This window comes from Astyanax mexicanus, chromosome 8 (genome assembly GCF_023375975.1).
Source record: "Astyanax mexicanus isolate ESR-SI-001 chromosome 8, AstMex3_surface, whole genome shotgun sequence".
NCBI classification, from domain to species: Eukaryota; Metazoa; Chordata; class Actinopteri; order Characiformes; family Acestrorhamphidae; genus Astyanax; species Astyanax mexicanus.
Window position 1 is genome coordinate 32,798,852 of NC_064415.1, and position 21,402 is coordinate 32,820,253.

Genomic DNA, 21,402 nt, shown 5'->3' on the forward strand with positions numbered 1-21,402 from the left:
CATAAGGTTCATAGAGTTCAGAAATCCATATTGGGTGGAATAACCCTGTTTTTTAATCACATTTTTCATCTTGACATGTTCTCCTCCACCAGTTTTACACACTGCTTTTGGATAACGTTATCCCAGTCCTGGTGCAAAAGTGGATGAGCATTATCCTGTTGGATAATCCTGTTTTACAATACTGTCATTTCCACCAAGACAAAAGCAGGACTCAACAGAAGATGACGCAGCCATTATTAGAAATTTTACTTTATGGGCGTTTGACAATTAATGTATATTGTAAGAGATTTTCAGATCTTTTTATGGAAGGTTTATAAGTAAACTTTGTCGTGAATCTTGTACAGTGCTATATGCTATATGTTCTCACCTCCTGGCCCTGGAGAAGCTTAGTCCTGTCTAATTTGGTGTTTCATGGCTGACGCACACTTGACATATTCCACTTTACTCTTGGGGACTTTGTATCTCTCTAGCTGATGCAGGGAATTGGGCATTGTGACCTGAGGCTGTCCCAGAACATCCCATTCTGTTGCCAGTTATAACTGCTGTGTGTGCAGCTGATCATTTGTGCCAGCAGTGAGTGGACCTTGAAGAAGCTAGATGTACTGTTCAAAAAATAAGTCTGAATGTTTTAGTATACGTAGGTGTATTGTCCTAATATCTGATATTTGATCATTAATCAGAAAAAAAATATTGTAATTTAAAACTTTATCAAACTATAGATTATCTTAACTTTTATGCTGCCATATTTGGTGTTAAAATATTTTGATGATGCAATCAAACCACAATTAACTAGATAAAAAATGTTTAGTGTTTAATCAGTATTTTTACATTGTAGTTTTGTAATGATCTTTATTTATGAAAAGCATTGATGCATCTACCTGTGTAATAAAAAGCAAAGACTATATAAGGGTTAAACACTCCACTACAACACATTAAGGTAGACATGGATAACAACAGCACATCTCATTGTGGGAGTTTGGGTGTGTTTATGTTCCAGACTAAATTTGTTACAGGATGGCATTTTCTGCTGTTGTTGGACCTTTATTGATATTGGGGGAATCACCGGATGTCTCATGGTAAAATATTATCGCAATGTAATGTAATGAAATGTCAAATTGGAGGTGAGTTTACAGTGCCTGTGTTTCAATTAAATATCTAGATTTGATGCTATGTATTGCCCCTAATTGATACCTGTCTATACTGAAACAGTGTTTAAAATTTCTTACATTTTAAATTAGCTAATAAACTCTTTTTAATCAGCAGAGCTTAACAGAAGTCGGAAACAGGGTGGCATTGATTGCAGTCATTCCTCTCTTTATTCATTAGCATAGCTGATTACAGGCAGTCGGTCACATGCTTCATTTTTTGGGTTGTTTATTTTCCAGTTTATGTAAGGATTAAAAAGCAAAGCAGACACAGGCAACAAACAACAAGATCGATATTGATAGGCAATGCAATACAGACTTTCATTACACTAGGTTTGTGTGTTTTGAATTGGTTACCCAAATTACTAATCTCTTCTTGGCTGTTCATCTCTTGTCTTGGCTGGGGTGTGTGTTTGTGTGGTGTGTGTGTTTGTGTGTGCAGCTGGCAGACAGATTATTGAAAGTGGTTCTGTTATAATCAGCTCATGATGGAGGGTTCTTCTCCGTTACCCGCGTTTTCTTTTGTCAGAGGATTCTGATCTTCTGACCTCAGGTTTAATTTCAGTTCCACTACCATCTTCTAAGAGTAACCCATAGTAGTATGTTTTTGCTTTAATGTAAAACAAATAAAATTTTATTCTGGGCTGTTTGGTCATGTCAAATATAGTCTTTTCAAATCCAATTTGAGTTACTTTTTTACATGTGCTCAGATTTGTATCTGTTTTGTGGGAATGTGGCGTGAATGTGAGCAAATAGATGGATCGTATCAAATATAAAAACACATTACATTACATTTGGCAGACGCTTTTGTCCAAAGCGACTTACAATAGTCAAGTACAAAAGTAATAGAAGTTAAAGATACTAAAACATTTTTAAGATAGGGCTTTAAAGGATGTTGAAGGGAAATAATGTGATAGAGAAGTGAAGGAGGGGAAAAAGGAAATGAGGTTAGAAGTAGTTAGTGTGTTAGAGGTGTTAAGAGAGTAGGTGCTCTTTGAAGAGCTCTGTCTTCAGGAGTTTCTTGAAGATGAAAGTATGAAAGTGACAGAAATGTGATTTGAAAGGATCAGATTTTTAACCACATTCAATGCAGGACCCCCCTTATGCATATCCCACAGTTCAGTGCAGCATTCTGTAGCTTACATAGGACATGGCTAATGTCACAGGACAGGAACTAGTATCATGTCATAAGATTCTGCAAGACAGTGAGTGTGTTTACATTCACTCAAAACCTCATTCATAACCGGGTTACTGCAGTTACATTACTAGTAATGTAAACAGCATACTCAGATTCTTTAGACTGGAGTAAGGTCTAAACATCAGATTAATTTAGTTTTTCCTAAATGTCCCCCTGAGAAACTAATCCCATCCGGATAGGGCTTTTGTCGTGATTTTCACCTCACATTTTATTCTGTGAGTTTATTGGCTGGTTGTTAGCAAAAATCTGATTATTCACCTGCACATGTGATCTCAGACTTTTCCCATTATCTGATAGCCAGTTGAATTATGAAGGACATGTAATCGCATTGAGTAAAAATATGTTTTGCTTTGTCATTTGGTACAAAAATGATCTTAAAGTAGTTCTAATCCAGGGATGATCAGACGACGGGCTACGCTTTGAACAGCCCTGATATAGCCATTAGCAATCTTAGTTTTAGACCACTGACAGATTGGGATAAACATGATTCAGTAAACTGCTATGTGAGAGAATTGACTGGTAGGTATTCTGCTGTCGATTAAAATGTCAGTTACAGATTACTGCGCATCCCTTTCAGCTCTGTTCTTTCCACATTCATACATGGTGCATTATATATTTACAGACATATGAAGATGCAGGCAGAGTAGATGATAATGCAGTGTTGTGCGGGAAAAACACAAGATTATTAGATTAATCCAATCCAGTTCATGCTGAATTCAGTCTAATACAAGAACTCACTGTGGTATAACTGTTACTAAAATAGAACATAGATCTGCAATCGTCATGAGTAATATCTGGTTTCCAGTTAGTCTGAAGTAAGACTGTTGAAACTGATTTTATCAAGCAGAAATGAATAAAAGACAAAATACTTTCACAGAGAGTCAGCAGTCTTGCTGCGGGAAATAGAGGGAGATTTGTTATGATTCATTATTTTTTAAGATTCTATAAACATTCTCTCTTAGCATTCCCCAAACTCTAAAGAGTTTACAGGAGATTTCTTTTTACTTTTAAAAACGAAGGGACCCATTGTACACCCAGTCTATTATTATTATACAGTCTATTTTCACGCCCTGCGCCGTTAAAATAGCGTCGGAGGTTAAGAATAAATCTACACCGATAGGTGTGATGGTCTGGAAGTGAGGTGTGTTCAGGTAAATTGTTGGCGTATTGCTATTTTGGCAGCAGAAAACACAGGTGCACAACTGACTGAAACCTAGACAACAGTCAATCGTCAGAGTCCATTCCTATAGAGCTCAAACCTGACTTTTAACTCAACAATAAATAGAATAAAGAGTAAAATAACATTGCTCTTCCCTTAAATGAGCTGCTGTAGTACCTTCACAGTGTGCATGCACAGGTTATTTTCCTCTGCTGAGATGCACAAAGTGCTAAGCTGTTAAGATACGAACGCGCCAATGTCAGAGCTCACCTGTCTCTAAAAGGGAATGGCGACTGGCACACTGATTGGTTTATTTCACTTTAGGCTATGTCCAAAACACACCCATGATTAATTAGTTGAGAATGAGAATTAGTTCGTGCCTTTTGCATGTTTTGAGCTGCACAAGGCTTATTTTTTGCTTCCTTACGACACCAAAGACACACTAAACACCCTGTAAATCAAGCTGCACGATCAGCAATTAATTTGTTTTTTAACAGTTCATGGCCAATAACTAATGAATAATATAAATAAATAATTAAAATATTAAGTATTGTATAATAAGGTTTAATAATGTTGACACACCACTGCCCTCAACGGACTCGCTTAGATGATCCACCACTTGCACTCCATTTATGTCATAGTTATGTCCACACAGCTGATTTTAAGGAAGAAGATGAGCCTTTTATCTTTTGTGTGTCATTTTCACTCGCCATAGTCAGATCAGCTTAAACTAATTGGTTTGTAATTTGTGTTACTCTTTCTGATTAATATGCCCTTAGACTACGGGACTTTACTAATTAGTTTAGGAATACCTCGGTGTGCTCTAATATGTAGACCGAATCCCATTTCACCACTTGGCCCTACCACTTAGCACCATTCCTCTGTTTTGTGTGTGCATACCAGGGGGTCGACAAAGAGCTATGAGAATCACTGGCACAAGCAACCAAAGTGGAGTAAAGTATCTCAGTAGCTAGCTAGGTAGCTAACTTTCCTGTTACACCTTAAATGGTACAACAGATGGCAAATGCTGCAGTTTATAATGTAAAATGAAAAAAAATAATAATAAAAGCTATTTTCAGCTAGGTTGCTAAATTTTAGTGCTTCACTGCTATAGCTATATCTGTATTGAGTGCTTAAAGGGTTGTGCCAATTCAAATTTTCCCTTATAGCTTACTCTGTTCCAAGGACAAGGGTTACGCTCAAAAACAAAGTGTAATTAGACCCTTCAATAATTAGCACTCATGACATATAAACCCCTTATAATTATTTAGATATATTTAGATTATTATTTAGATATGAAACATTACACATTTATTTTTTTTAGAAGATACAGCTCTTCTAATTAATCAGTTTCTCTGATTTTGCTCTTTATAGGTATATGTTTGAGTAAAATGAATTTTTTTTTAAATTCTATAAACTACGAACAACATTTCTCCCAAATTCCAAATAAAAATATTCTCATTTAAAGCATTTATTTGCAGAAAATGAGAAATGGCTGAAATAACAAAACAGATGCAGAGCTTTCAGAGCTCAAATAATGCAGAGGAAACAAGTTCACAAGTTTTAAGAGTTCAGAAATTCAATATTTGGTGGAATAACCCTGAGTTTTTATTAAAAGTTTTCATCCATCTTGTAACGTTCTCCTCCACCAGTCTTACACAGTGCTTTTGGATAACTCTATGCCACTTCTGGTGCAAAAATACAAGAGGTTCAGCTTGGTTTGATGGCTTGTAATCATCCATCTTCCTCTTGATTATATTCCAGAGGTTTTCAATTTGGTAAAATCAAAGAAACTCATAATTTTTAAGTGGTTTCTTTTTCCAGAGCTGTAAATACTGTAAATCACCAATAAAAACACGTTTAAAATGTAAAATATTGGGTGTACAGTAGTTACGCCACAAAAGAGCATGTAGACAAGTGTCTGTCTGACTTCTTGCACATTAAAAAGACAAGATCTACTAATAAAAAAATAGATAAAGGATTCTAAAGCAAAGTATTACATTTGGTGAGTTAATTTGTATACAGTTCTCTTCTACTGGATGAATTCCTTTCTCACATTTCTTCTGTTTTTATTCAGCTCTATTATCCATCAGTTCCTCAAGCTGTTACCAAAGCTCTTCTTTAATCTCAGTAAAGATGTACGTCTCATTTTTTTCATTTCTGCATGTTTCTTTGTTAAACCAGTGCACAGTTGTCTGCAGTTGTGGCTGTAATCAGTTTCACGTGAGCTTTAAGCTGCAGCAGATTTGCTGTACATTGCCTCTGCGGTTGTGCTGGATGTAAAGGGCTGTATGCCCACATCAGTCCGTTTATCTCCGCACCAAAGGATTATGTTTCCAGATGGTGTCTGCAGCCGATCATGTGACTAACCACAGCAACTATTCACTCGGTTAGGATCAGACGCCATCAGCCCGCTGTGATCTGATGTCAGCTCTTGTGACTCTTTTGTTCTGTGGTCAGTCTTCAGATATAAGCATGATTTATTAAATTGAGATCATAAAAGTAAAAAAAAAAAATGGTGTTAAAAAAATGGTATAAAGCTGAATCGAAAGTCGAAAGATCAAATAATTTATACTGAACGATGGCTAACTTAAACTTTATTTAAAATAATTTTGCAATATTTCCTCTAGGAGGCCCACATGCATCCTTCTGTGTACAGTGCCAGCAGGGAGTGTGGGAGAAAGCGGATAAATGACAGATTTAGGCTCATTTTTTCATAAATTAAACTAATTAAATTAAAATAAATAAATAGTTGGTGTGTCATAACATATCATATACAAAAATTCGGACATAATAAAAAAGGATATTCTTTAAAGCAGACAATTTTTATATATACTTTGCTATTTACTGTGTTTGCTTTGAATTGTTTGTTTGCAGTTTACATACATTCACTAAATATGCTGCACTTTAGTTTGTGGTAATATTACACTGTTATTATGTCATACTAAAACAAATCTGGAGTTACTGTTTATAAAACTTTAACATATTTTATGTTGCAGTAGTATATTCATGAAATTAATTTAAAAAATGCCATTGTTTTCTAATATTGCCAAGAATATTGTACTTTGCTATCACAAAAATATCGTAAATGCCCTAGAATATAGTGATATTGTTTTCGGGCCATTGTGCCCAGCCCTAGTTTAGAATGACTTATCTCACTTAGTATCAGTTTACTCTGTTTACTACCTCAATACTTCGTAAATAGCAAAGTGGCTGTTTATAAGGTGAAATATACAGGCTGTACAGGGCTAGGAAAGTAACATTGGCTAAGATAACTTTAGCTTTAGCATATATTTGTGTGCTCAAAGATTATCTGGCCTTCTCTTTGTAACTTTAAAGTCATATTTGATCTACTGTGGCTTTCTGTGTTCTTAATACAACTGTCACAGCTTGTGCGTGGCATGTTGTGATAGTGCTTTTACCATTTTCCTCTCTTGTTTCAATGTGTTAAGTACATAGCAGAAACACTGTATTGTGGTTTTATCTCCTGAGTTGTTAAATTGTTCAGCAAGTTTAGTAAATATCTAAGAAATATTTAAGAAGTTTTCAATCTTCTGTTCAGTTTTGTGCCTGAGTTTTTTTTATTGCAGTGCGTCCCCATGATCATGTGCAACAAATTTATGGCACTATTTAAACACTATAACAATGCAAATATCTTCTAAAACTGGTTTAATTAACATTATGATGAGTAGAATATTCTCCAGAGTCTGTGACCTTTGGATTGTGGTAGAACAGTTTATTTGTAGCATAAAAGTGCATGAACCAGAAGCTGGAATCTATGCCATGAGAATTTTACACCGTTTTGACAGCATAGAGGCTCTGCCCAGCATAGTCTATAGTGTAGTGTTTCTAATAAAGTGCTAGGTGCGAGAATATTACCTCAGCTCAGTTACTGCTTAAACTGCGTAAATTGGAAGACTTAAGTAAGTAAATGCATCACTCAGATCCCAACCCTCAGCATGATGAGGCTGCACAGAGGCCTGTGCTGTGCTGTGCTCTGTCGGTGTCAGTAGACAGTTTTCTGTAACACTATCTAGTCACTGTAATAGGATGCTAATTCTCACTGTTGTGAATGCTGACCAGATTATGCATTATTGATGCAGATCAGACTAGGAGAAGTGCAGTCAGCCCAAATGACCAAAGCGGTGCTCTTGGAAAACAAGCATGTCTAAGAAAGTTAAGGTAAAAGCAATGTTTTTTATGTGTGATGTGTGGCTTCTTGTCTTTTAATTTATGTCTGCTTGCAAATATTTCTTTCACTGTGCTTTTATTTGAAAGTAATAATAGAAATTAAGAGAAAGTACACATTACTGTTATGGTTTCACCTGCCAGACTCATTTTACATTACATTTCATTAAGGTGCTTAGAGGTAAGCACTTTGACTTCAATGTTCAATAACATATTGTACAGAATATTCTCGTTTAAATCTTAAAATGTTGTTATCACAAAAGTACCCTAAAATATTGTGATATAATTTTAGGGCCATATGGGCATCAGTGTACAACCTTTTTGCTGTTTGTTTATTTGTTGTTCTCATTTCCCATTAAATATCTACTAGATATGATCCAGTATCATTTATTTTACTTTAATCCTGGATAAATATAGTGCATTATTATTACTACTGTGACATGTTCAATCATTGAAATTATTATTGTTAATTTTTATTCAGTGTTTTGTCATATCGCCAAGACAATCGTTGTCTTGAGAATACCCTAAAAATATTTTGATATTATTTTAGAATTGTAAAGCTAAATTTCTTTGCCAAGTTTAATATGTGTACATATTTACCTGAATTGCTTGAATGCAAGCTACATTAAAAGGCCAGTACAACTGAAACAGTCATGATTACTGTTTCCATCAGTGTGTGTCCATAAAACTCTATAATAACAGTAAATATCACAGTTTGTACCTGTTTCTTGTAGCTATCTGTGACAATTTTATTTCTTGTTTGTGGGGTTTTTACCTATTCTTCCTCACAGTTGTGGGCTTGTAGTGTGACATTATACTGTGAGGGTTGTGGAAACCCTCAGCTTGTGTCTCTTGAGGTAATTTATTGCAGATTTTGAGGGATGTAAGGAAATGCTGTGAAACCTGCTGTGAAATCTGCTTCCAGAATTTACTATGATTGCCATTCAGTCTGTGTATAGAACCTCTCCTAAAGTTTAATCTGTGATAGAACTCTTTTAAAAAGCAGCACAACACACAGCACACTCCCTCTCCCCTATGCAGTGCACCTTCACCCAAACAGTATATGATATGTCTGATCTAAAGTCATTTAAATTCAGAAGTTTGTTGTTAAAGGTGTTATAAGTTTCCAGATAATCACAAGTGTAAACACATTCCTGTTGACAACACTAATTATTATACACCCTGACCCTTTTTTAGTGGGAGCTTAGTTGCAAAATGGATCTTCAAATGTTAAATTATAAAACGTCTTTTCCTTAGTTTACAGATAGTAGACTAAAACAACAATACATGCATGGAAAACAAAAACCGTTAATTCCATTTGACTGAAAGAATGACACCCATGAGCACTAGGTCCAGATCAATATATCGAACAACACTGGGCTAGCAATACAGTGTGTGAGAGAGAGAGAGAGAGAGAGAGAGCTAACCATATCCATATTCAAATGTGTGTCTGTCACTGCAAGTGGAAAAAAGTGAGCATTCTTCCACTCAGTGAACTAATGAATGATGACTGCCTATTGGCACCTAGCTCTTAAAGCCTAGTGTGTGTATATTTGTGTGTGTGTGTGTGAAAGAGAGAGAGAGGGAAAGAGAGTTAAATATACTATATGGGCAAAAGGATCTGAACACTTGTTATTCATAGTTTGTTCTGATATTAAGAGAAATAAAAAGAGTCTATCCTGAATTTATTGGATTAATAAAGGTCCCTACTCTATTTGTAGAACATTGCTGGGATTATTTGATTGCATTCAATGAAAAAAAATGAAAAAAGGGAGGTTGGTGAGATTTATATCCATCTAACCCAAGCCTGGCCCTAGGCATTTGGTATATTGTTAAATGATTCATGTTTATCTGCTCCAGAGAGTCAAATTCTATTGGCAACAGTTCTCTACAAGGACTAGACAAGTTGTGTGTGTGTGTGCATTTGCACATCTGTGTCATTAATGTGTGCAACAAGTAGTGGAAAGCATTTATTAGAAGAGGCGTCTCCACAAATATTTAGACACATAGTGTAGGTGAAGTATATTGAATATACTGATACATTATATACCGTGTTAACACTATAAGGAGCACTTAAAAAAATTAAATTTTCCCAGAAATCATCAGTGCGCCTTATAATCCAGTACATCTTATGTGTGAATTTTACCAGTCAGGTTGTAAGGAACAGAAAAGCCAGTTATACAGAAAAGTACAGCGTTATACAAGAGTTTCAGTAAAGTTCTCCAGCAGTATTAGCGCTACCAGCTAACCGTGCTAAGTGCTAGCTTTTTTGACCATTCAGAGGTGAGTATTGTCAGCCTGTAGCCTGCTGCTAACCCCAACTAGCACTGCTGAAGCAGTATTAGCATTACCCGCTAACCCTGCTAAGTGCTAGCTCTTTTGCCATTCAGAGGTGAGTATTATCAGACTGTAGTCTGCATGTTTACCGTGGTAAAACAAGCTACGTGGGAGGAAGTGCTGGCTGATAGCACACTGGCTTACTGGAACACTCAGGGTACCTAGGTGTAGCACTGTTGGGCAGCATTAGCCGCTAACCGTGGCTAGCCTTTGTAGAAATCTGGAAATCTAAACTTACTGTAAATAAACAGAAGCACAAACAATTTCTTTTAAAGAGTTACAGTTTTGTTTAGCTTAGTTTAGCTTTACAGGTCTCGCCACCCAGCAGCGAGACCTGCTGTATTAGAAGGAAAACATGTATGAAAATACAGTGATTTGATGTTGCTTAATTAGTTAAAAGCTAGTAAAAGCTAAATGCTGCTGCAACATGCCTCTGTATGTGTGTGTTTGTGTGTTTGTGTGTGTGTTTCTGTGCCTCAGCTGGGCTGTGTAGTGAGTTGTTGCAGTCACTCGTGTTGCAGTGTGTGTGTGTGATCAGTTAGCTCATGCATGCTGTTCCGGGACAGTATCCAGATTGTGTTAATATTGATGTAGTTCTGTATTGTTAGATAAGTGTAGAGTGTATGAGTGAGGCTGTAGCTCTGCACTGATACAGAACTTGTTTATGTAAGTGTAATAGGACAGCAAAAATATAGTAAAGCCAGGATTTCACTTAGGACTGGTTAAGTTTTCTGGGGATGTTGGACAAGCCTGCAATGTCTCCACGACCTAAAGCTGTGTTGACTAGGGTAAGACTCTGTTACGTATTTTAAAAGATCTTACTTTTTGGTAAATATACTTGTTAAACTGCAGATTGAACTGGTTACTATGGGTGCACCATATTGTGTCATACATGATAATTTTTTAACATTTGAACATATTTTTTTTAAATCCATATCTTGATAATAGCAGGATTTTTTCTTAAAAGCAGCATGTTTGTATTTGTTTTGCTTTTTACTGTAAAGCTTTAAGGATCATTTTTGTTAGGATTGTTTATGTTTGCAGTTTATATATTCTGTTATTTGTATTTATTTTCTTATATAATTATTATTATTAGTCTTGTTTGCAATAGGTTTTGGTTTTTACTACATGGTAAAACTTATAGAATTTCTATAAAATAAAATGTTAATTTTTATTTTGTTACAGTAGTATATTCTTTTTATGAATTAATATAATAATTATATAAATTTGAGTTCTTTGTCATATGGCCAAGTATTAATGCCTAAAAACTAATAGAGAGAAATTTTGCAATTAAATTATTCCATATTTACTGTATGACAATATGAAATGTGTGTAGAGTGGCATGAAATATCTGGAGCACCCCTAGTAAACCTTTTATAATAATGACATTATAACATTATAATGAGTTATCATACAGTATATTGACATGATTTCAATCGTTTCTGCTGACCTAGGTATTGCCTATTGTGTTTACTTGGGGAGGTGAGCCCATTAACGTGCATGATCCGGTATGTTGACTGTTTATAAATGTGTTTTATTTTATATTTTATTAAGGATATTAAAATATAAATGTATATGTTCCAATATCTATTGTTTATTACAATGATTTCACAATGATTTGGTCCAAAACAAATAGCGTGACAGGCTACCCCCATTCAAAATATCTATAACTGTGATTATGTAATGCATGCGCTGCTCTTATGAGGTCTGACCATTCGGAATGCCCAATCAGGTTATCTACCCCCTCCAGTCCAATCCGAGCCTCTGAATGCTCAGTATCAGCTGCTACCGATCTTTATGTTTGTAGGAATAATACAGCCATATAGATTAGATAAGATATGCTACTGATTAACACTCAAGTAAATTCATTTTATTTTTAGTGAAAGTTTATATAAGTATAAATAAAAAAACTTGTGAACAAAGTTTGCTTTATGTCATATTATTTTGTATCTTTGTCTAATATAATTAAATTTATTTTAATTTTAGGGTGAATTAACATTTCTCACCTAATTAATCCATGCCATACCTGGGCAAGGTTACCTCCCAAAACACGACTTGACTACCTAGTGTGATCGCTCCAAACCCTGCCTATGTGCTTGAAGAGGTGGGCCAAGGCACGGTTAACTTGAACTTGGACTCAAGCATGGTACGCATGCAGTGTAAGTGCGAACAAGATGATTGCGGTGTTGTGCTATGTCGCCATGTATGTAACCGTATTTAAGGAAATTACACCAAATTATTTCCTTTTTTATCAAGAAGACAACATGTATGCGCTCCTGAGAAAGGGTGCTTTTCATGGTGGGGGTGTTCAATTCGCACAACACTGGCAAGCCCACTGAGCAGTGAGCAATGACGTAAGCGTGCTTGGGCAGGGATTGTTTTAACGCAGTGTGAGTGCAGGCCTGTGGGGAAGTGGGGAGGGGGCAAACTGTGCTTAGTGTGAGTACACCCTTAGACTCCCCTCTTGAAAAACAAAGAAAGGTGTGCAGTTTTTTTGACAGGAAATCCGACTTTAACTGATCTCTTTTATTTACCTTCTGAAAATTCTGCTGGCTGGTTGGTAATATGCAGTAATGGCACCTTGAGGACCTTAAGGTGCTCTGAATATTTGTTCTGTATTTTTTAATAATTAGTATCATTAAAACATATTTTAGTTATTTTCTGTAATTTTACGTATCTATATAAGTATGTTACAACAGATGTGTACCGCTCTCAATCTACCAGGTTTTAACATGCGTCAAATAAACTAGTTTTTAACACATTTAAAAATGTTCTAGTGCTAGGACTGTGTTACTGTGTATTTACTTAAGTTTAATAATGTTTGAGTTTCAGCTAGCCTAGCAGGTGAAGGGGAGGAGTTAACAAAAAGACCAGAGCTGTCCGAAATTGGACAAAGCTTATGTTGTGATGTAGCCTATATTTTTTCAGAAATTTATTTTGCAGTATTAAAAAATACAGGGTTTGCCAACAGATTTTTATGAGTTAACGATTAAACATGTCATTATATTAAACTTGACAGATTATATTATTTTAAACAGGTTAGAATATGTCTGTGGTATATACAAAACATGCTCATGAAGGTATTTTCACATAAAGTGATCTTGCCAGCTCTGCTCTTGACTGTTTTAGTCTTAATCAGAATGAGCTGTTTGAGGGCTCTGTCACTTTTATGCGAATAATCTGTTGTTGGCCACACCATGTTTATGCTGAGTTATTACCATATGTTAGTGTTAGCTTGTTTTAAATGGCAAAACACAAACAAGCTAGTTGATGCTTAACTGCCGAAGAAACACACAAAAAAATCATTATTTGAAAGTATTTATATCTCCCTCATCTGCTGACTTGCCATGGACAGTAGGTACAGAGCCCTCTCTCAGACAAAGCCCGCTGTCTAATCCTACTATGTACTGTCCGAGGTTCTCAACCAAAATAACAGAAACGGCTTTTCTTTATCTGATGTATTGGGTGGGGTGCTGGTGGCGGTTGTTTATAGGCGCAGTAGAGACCCAAGTGGAAATGCAAAAGCATACAAAAAGTGAGTTTTGCACAAAATGTCCCCTTTAATGATTTACTGTGTGTATCCAATATTAGAGTAAAAAAAAAATATTGGGATTATGTCATTTAACATTGTCCAAAACATTGCCAGCCTTGAAATACGACTATTGCACATGCAGACATTTCAATAACGATGCTAAAACGATATATTGTGCAGGCCTAAAACTGACTATGCGTTTCTGAGCAACCATATATCAGATATACGAGAAAAAAAACCCCACACATAGTGTAATTTTCTGTGTTATATTGCTGTTTGAGTTGTTGTTACTTTGTTTTAGAGCTGTTTTTCTGTTAGCTGGCTGTTTGTTGGCAGATGCTGGAAGAAGAAGTTTGACTTATTTTAGGTCTAACAGATCTGAGGGCATCTTAGAACAGATGTGTCCTCTCGTTCTATCTCTGCTTCTGCTTCACACACATGCACGCATGTGTACACACACACACACACACATTTGCTCTCTGTAATTACAGTGTGTCCTGGAGCATTATTAGTTGGGTGACCATGACAACTGCTCAGATGGTGTGTGTGTTTGTGTGGATTTGTGTGTGTGTGTGTGTATCCACTGTGTGTGTGTAAAATTAAGTAGTCAGAGCAGTCGAGGTGTGAACTTGCTGTCTTTCTCACTCACCTTCACACATTTCCAAGTCTCGCGGTGACTCAGATGCTAAACACAACTGAACATCTGAGACCAAGAGGAACTAACTGGACCTAAATCCACTTTTCAGACTCCACTTAAATATATTCAGCTTTTGGGCATAGGTTCAAATAACATTGTCTTAACTCAGAGGAGCAAAAGTACTTCATGTTCTTTAAAAGATTCCATAGAAGAACCATTTATTGTGTTCATAAATATCTATTTACCAGTATCTTAATAAGAATTGACTTAAATTTGTTGTTGAAAAAGTTCTGACAATAGTCTAGGTCATATCAGAGACGGTATTATTGAGGAGACCAACTTCTGGCTGAAATTTGACTGGGGGTTCTTTAACACTTAATCGCACTATCCCTAAAAGGATAAAGTCCTGGCCATCATCAAATGCCAATCAGCTGCTGTAAAAATACATTTAATTCATGCATTAAGAAGCCAAATGCTACAAAATATTTATAAGGTTTTTGAGGCTTCATCAGGTTTCATTTCTCTCTCTCTCTCGCTCTCTCTCTCTCTCTGTTAAGTTTGAATAGTAATTTTTTTAAATAAATTTGCAGCAACTCAGTTCCGATACATTAGCTCACAGATGCCTTGTACTGACCAAGGCAGGAGTGATGAGGGAAAAGAGCGAGCATTGTGCCCTCTCAGGGTTCTGGCATCTATTTTTCTGGTCTATTTTCATACATAAGGCGCACTGGATTATAAGGTGCATTATGTGACACTAGTAAGGAACAGGGGTGTCGCCAACCTTTCCTACTAATTTAGCAGGTAAAGCTAAGCTAAGTTAAGCAAACAAAACTGTAATTCTTAAAAAAATATTGTCTTTTAAAGTCAAACGAGCGCTGGATGTTAATCTACACAGATTTCTCTCCTAAAAAAATGTTTATTTGGGTGAGTAAAGCATTTACTTTTATTTATTGTAAGCTTAGATTTCCAGATTTCCACTGTAGCTGGGTGCAGCAATATTATCATTAGCAGCTAACTGCTAGCGCTAGTAAATGTGAAAACAACGCTACACTAAGGAACAATAAGTGTTCTGGTAAAAAACAAATTCTGTGGGGATATAAAAATTTGACAATATAAGCAGAGGTTACACTAGCTGTTGCATTTAAATAATGGAGGTAGAATTACAGTATATTGGGAACAAACGTGATTGAAAGTTGTCTGTTTTGCCATTGAAACCTATGGGGATGGGTGGGGTTATACAGCTTTCTGACACCGAACAGCAGGGGGCGCCCGACCTGTGGTAGCTTCACTTTTAAAAGACGATGCTCTGTCCAGCTATACAGAGTCTATGAACTAAACTGAAACTCCTGTCTAACACTCTATTTTAGCAGAGTGGCTTCACTGCTTCTTACAACCTGACTGGTAAAATTCATACATAAGGCGCACCGGATGAAAAGGCGCACTGATGGTTTCTAAGAAAATTAAAGGATTTTAAGTGCGAATTTTAGGTGTAATATCATATTTATGAGGCACTTCATTCATAAATACATTTGAACTTTATAGACGCAGTTTAATTGGTGGCTGGCGTGAGAAGTGCAGTCAACAGTGCATCATTGCTGTAATGTGCCGGCTGTGTGAGGAAGTACAGGTTTACTGTATGCAGTGTATACAGTGCAAAAGCATTTTTCTACTTTTGTTGTTGAACATGTATGTTTACACAGCTGTATGTGTATGTGAATGAATGAAAGTTGGAAGGAAAAGATACAGCACTTACAGCGGTTGGACAATAAAACTGAAACACCTGGTTTTAGACCAAGACGAGACGGACAGTTCTGATGGAAACAGTAGAGTTGAGGTGCACACTGAATTCTGCCGTGATTTGGGCAGCCGTAGTTTTAAGTTTTTTGGATACAATCCGGGTTAGCACCCGAACATCCCTTTCAGACAGCCTCCTCTTGCATCCACAGTTAATCCTGTTGGATGTAGTTCGTCCTTCTTGGTGGTATGCTGACATTACCCTGGATACCGTGACTCTTGATACATCACAAAGACTTGCTGTCTTGGTCACAGATGCGCCAGCAAAACGTGCACCAACAATTTGTGCTTATTTGAACTCTGGTATGTCACCCATTATGTTGTGTGCATTGCAATGTTTTGAGCAAAACTGTGCTCTTACCCTGCTAATTGAACCTTCACACTCTGCTCTTACTGGTGCAATGTGCAATTAATGAAGATTGGCCACCAGGCTGGTCCAATTTAGCTATGAAACCTCCCACACTAAAATGACAGGTGTTTCAGTTTCATTGTACAACCCCTGTACTTATACATAAAGAATTTGTACTAGGGATGGGCATTCAGACTACAATGACATAAATCATAGGACAGCCATATGAATTATCGGACAGCCGTATATGCAGATCGATTTAGGCTGTATCAGTGTGTCTATGCCGTTTTTACGACAGGACAAGTCTTGCATTCCTTAAAACACTCGGATTCTTTTACACTAATTCTCCTAATTAATCATGGGTGTGTTTTGACACTTCCTCCACTGTGTTTCACAGATGACCTGGTATGTTTGTCATTAGAACATCCTTGCTTTCTAAAAAACGTCTTTCCATTACATTGGTAAAGATCAATCTTTGTCTCATCAGTCCATAATGAGTCTGATGGCTTGTCTCTGTATTTCTTGGTAAATTCTAGCCTGGTCTTCTTTTTCTCCTTGTTAATAGTGGTTTTCATCTTCTGTTGAAGCCTTTGTTCATAAAGTCTTCTGTGAACAGTAGATTGTGATACCTTCACTTCTGCCCTCTGGAGGATGCTACCTCATGTCACTAACAGTTGTTTTGCTGCTGTGGTTTTACTTGGTCTACATGTTCATCACCTATTTTTTTAGTACACCAGTGATGACTTTCTTCTTCAGGACATTCCAAACTGTTGTTTTGGCTATGAACAATATTTGTGCAATGGTTCCCATTGATTTTCCCTCTTCTCTCTTCACTGCATTGCTTATTCTTCACCCATAGGCAGCTCTCTGGTGTTCTTGTTGGTCACTCCTCTTAACTATAAATGCACAGTTTGCAGAGATAAAACCCAAATCTCAAACTGAACACTGTTATTTGTTTGTATAATTAATGTATCAGGACATACCCGGGCACAATAACACCTGAGAGTCACATGTTCTAATACTTTTGCTCACAAGAAAAATGGGTGGGTTCAGACAGGAGGTGCTAACTTTTGAACTGTGTAACAGATCCGGATGTAAATACCTGGAAATTAAATTCCGAAATGTTGATCTTTTGTCTCATAATTATCTCTTAAGGTCAAACTTAAATGTTTTCAGTGTACAACAGAAATAATGTAATAGTAATTCACAAGCTCTGTTGCTCTGTGATTTTTTGCACTAGCCACTAGCAGGAAAACTAAAGTGAAACTCCTGTTTAACACTGCACTTTAGCAGAGTGGCTTTACTTCTCCTTACAACCTGACTGGTAAAATACATACATAAGGTGCACCGGATTAGATAGATAGATAGATAGATAGATACTTTATTGATCCCCGGGGGGAAATTCTTGGCATCCAGCAGCAGGTTACACAATACACAAAGTTAAAAAAGACAAAATATAAAATATAAAGATACATATAAATACAATCAAATAAGAAATAGAATATACAGTGTAAATGTACAGTCTTCGTGTGTGTGTGTGTAATGGAGATGGAGAATGGAGGTAGTGCAGTTGAACACAATAGACAGTGAACACCAGTTGATGTGCATAATGTGAGGATAACTGATGTCAGCCAAACAGAAAGTGCAAATACAGTTATATAATAATTTAAATTAAATTAAGCAGTGCAAAAGATACGTAAACAGTGCAAAAGATACGTAAACAGTAGATGAATTAACTAGTGAATGAACTACTAGTGCAAAATATGGTAGAACTATAAAAAGTGTTCTAGGCATCAGCAAGTCTGAGAGTGTGTCCATAGCTGGGGGTGTGTCCATGGTGTGGCCAGAGTGGCCGGAATGAAAATGTTTCACAGAGTCTTTAGTTTGCTGTGCTGAGAGGAGTTGAACAGTCTTATGGCCTGAGGAACAAAAGACTTTCGGAGTCTGTCTGTGGAGCAGGACTGGGACAGCAGTCTGCCGCTGAATGAGCTCCTCTGCCTGGTGATGGTGCTGTGCAGAGGGTGGTGAACATTGTCCATGATGTTCAGCAGCTTACTGAGGGCTCTCCTCTCTGCCAGTGGTGTTAAGGACTCCAGCTCTAATCCCAGCACAGAACCAGCTTTCCTCACCAGCCTGTCCAGTCGTCCCCAACACACAACAGTGTAAAAGAGGACGCTGGCTACCACAGACTGGTAGAACATCAGGAGGAGTTTCTGGCAGATGTTGAAAGCCCTGAGCCTTCTGAGGAAGTACAGTCTGCTCTGAGCCTTCCTGTAGAGGGAGTCAGTGTTCACTGACCAGTCCAGCCTGTCGTCCAGGTGCACACCAAGGTATTTGTAGGATTTGACCACCTCCACGTCGACCCCCTCGATGGAGATTGGCTGCTGAGCAGAGGGCCTGGACCTCCTGAAGTCTATGCACATCTCCTTGGTTTTGGAGATGTTCAGCTGCAGATGGTTCATCTTGCACCACACCACAAAATCCTCAACCAGGGTTCTGTACTCCCTCTCATCACCATTACGCACACACCCCACGATTGCAGTGTCGTCAGAGAACTTCTGCATGTGGCATGACTCCGAGTGGTATTTGAAGTCTGATGTGTACAGTGTGAACAGGACTGGAGAGAGAACAGTCCCCTGTGGTGCTCCTGTGCTGCTGATCACTGTGTCAGAGGAGCAGTCCCTGATCCTGACATGTTGTGGTCTCCCAGTAAGGTAGTCAGTGATCCAGGTGACCAGGTGCATATCCACCTCCATCTCCATCAGCTTGTCTCTCAGTAGTAGGGGCTGGATGGTGTTGAAGGCACTGGAGAAGTCGAAGAACATGACCCTCACAGCACCTCCCCCCTTGTCCAGATGAGAGTGAGCTCTGTGCAGGAGATAGAGGATGGCATCTTCCACTCCCACCTTTTCCCGGTACGCAAACTGCAGTGGGTCCTCAGCATGGTGGACCTGAGGTCTGAGTTGGTCCAGCAGCAGTCGCTCCATGGTCTTCATCACATGAGATGTCAAAGCAACAGGCCTGTAGTCATTCAGCTCCTTCGGGTGTGCCTTCTTGGGAACAGGAATGAGACAGGTTGTCTTCCACGTGGCAGGAACTCTCCCTAGACGCAGACTGAGGTTAAAAACATGTTGGAGGGGCTCACCCAGTTGAACAGCACATGCCTTGAGCATTCTGGGGCACACTCTGTCCGGGCCAGCTGCCTTCCTGGGGTGAAGTCTCCTCAGCTGTCTCCTGACCTGGTCAGCAGTAAAGGTTGGTGGACTGGAGGAGATGATTTGTCTGCCAGTTGATAGTGTTGATGGTGGTGATGATGAAGATGGTGGAGGTGAGGGTGATGATGGTGCTGATGAAGATGGTAGAGGTGAGGGTGATTGTGCTGATGGTGATGAAGATGATGATGGAGGTGAGGGTGGTGGTGGTGGTGGTGATGATGACGGTGATGATGTTGATGAAGATGGAGGTGAGGGTAATGGTGGTGGTGATGAAGATGGTGGAGTTGGAGTTGAAGGTGATGGAGATGGTGGTGATGATGGTAGAGATGGAGAAGATGTTGGTGATGCTGCAGGAGGGTAGGAGGAGGGGGCAGCAGGAGCAGGACAGTCAAACCTGTTGTAAAAGTTGTTGAACTGGTTTGCTCTGTCCACACCGCCATCTACTGGGTTGCCGTTGTTGTTCTTGCACCCAGTGATGGTTTTCATTAAATGGCGCACTAACGATTTATAGGAAAATTAAAGGATTTTAAGTGCGCCTTCAGTCAGGTTGTAAGGAGAAGTAAAGCCACTCTGCTAAAGTGCAGTGTTTAACAGGAGTTTCACTTTAGTTTTCCTGCACTAAGATTGGAGTAGCATTAGTATTAGCCGCTGACTGCTATTTCCCTGTTCAAAGGTGAGGATTATCGGCCTGTAGCTTGCTGCTAACCCTGGCTAGCACTGCTGGAGCATTACCCACTATGCTCGCTAGCTTTTTAGCCTTTGAGGTGATTATACCGGACTGTTGTCTGCACGTTTACCATGTTAAAACAAGTTACGTAGGACAAACCACTAGCTAATATCACCCTGGCTTACCGGAGCACTTCTCAGTGTTCCACTAATGCTAATGCTCCAGCCTTAGTGCTGGAGAAATTTGTGAATCTAAGCTTACTGTAAATACACTGAAGCGCTTTACTCACCCAAATAAACAGTTTTCAGGAGATAAATCTGTGTAGATTAACATCCAACACTTGTTTCACTTTAAAAGAAAGTCTTTTTTATTACAGTTTTTTTACTTAGTTTAGCTTTACTTAACTTAGTTAGCTATCACTGCTAAAAATAGAAAAAAGGCATGAAAACAGACTATTGGCGGGGTGTACGATAGCAATTGCAAAATTGCAAAAATAGGGCCTTTTGAATGTTATAGTGTAATTTCGCTATTATCTGTGAAATTGTAGTTTTAGAAGTAAAATTTGGGTAAAATGCAGCAGATTTTGTTAGGGCATTAGTATTGCTGTGTGCTGTAAACTCCCTGACCCCCCCCACCCCCCCCCCCCCCCCCAGAGCATCAAAAGCCCACAGTGTCACTAATGTGGCCACCTCGCCTTCTGCAACTGCTGTTTCCTCATTCTATAAAAGTTTTTTTTTTTTTTTTTAAGTTTCATTTGAAACAGATCTTCCACACAACACACACTGAGGCTGACTGAGGGACACATGTTGTCCATGTGCTCCAAATGTGTGTGTGTGTGTAGAGTGTGTGTGTGTGCGTGGGTGGTGGTGTGCAAATTTGGTATTGGATTTAGAGTCATATTAGGATTAGTAGACATGATTTATGTTAACAGTGACATGTTTATGTTTTTGTTTCTGAAGCAACATACACACACACACACACACACACATATATATATACACACGCATGCTGCAGCTGCTTTTAGTATTTTCTGGAATTTTCTGTGCCGGCATCTTACTTTTAACTTCGCGTATGTGTGTGTGAATGTGTGTATGTGTGTGTGTGTATGTGTGCGTGTGTGTTGGGGGGGTTGTCATGTTACTGTTTCTTTTTTTTCTTAGCGTGGGAAACAGGCTGTGTAG

General features: G+C 38.1%; 1 protein-coding gene across 4 annotated transcripts in view; it reads left to right on the plus strand.

Annotated features, from left to right (window-relative positions):
- Positions 1 to 21,402, plus strand: part of cacnb2a (calcium channel, voltage-dependent, beta 2a) — a 138,461-nt gene that overhangs the window by 37,499 nt on the left and 79,560 nt on the right. The window lies entirely within an intron of this gene.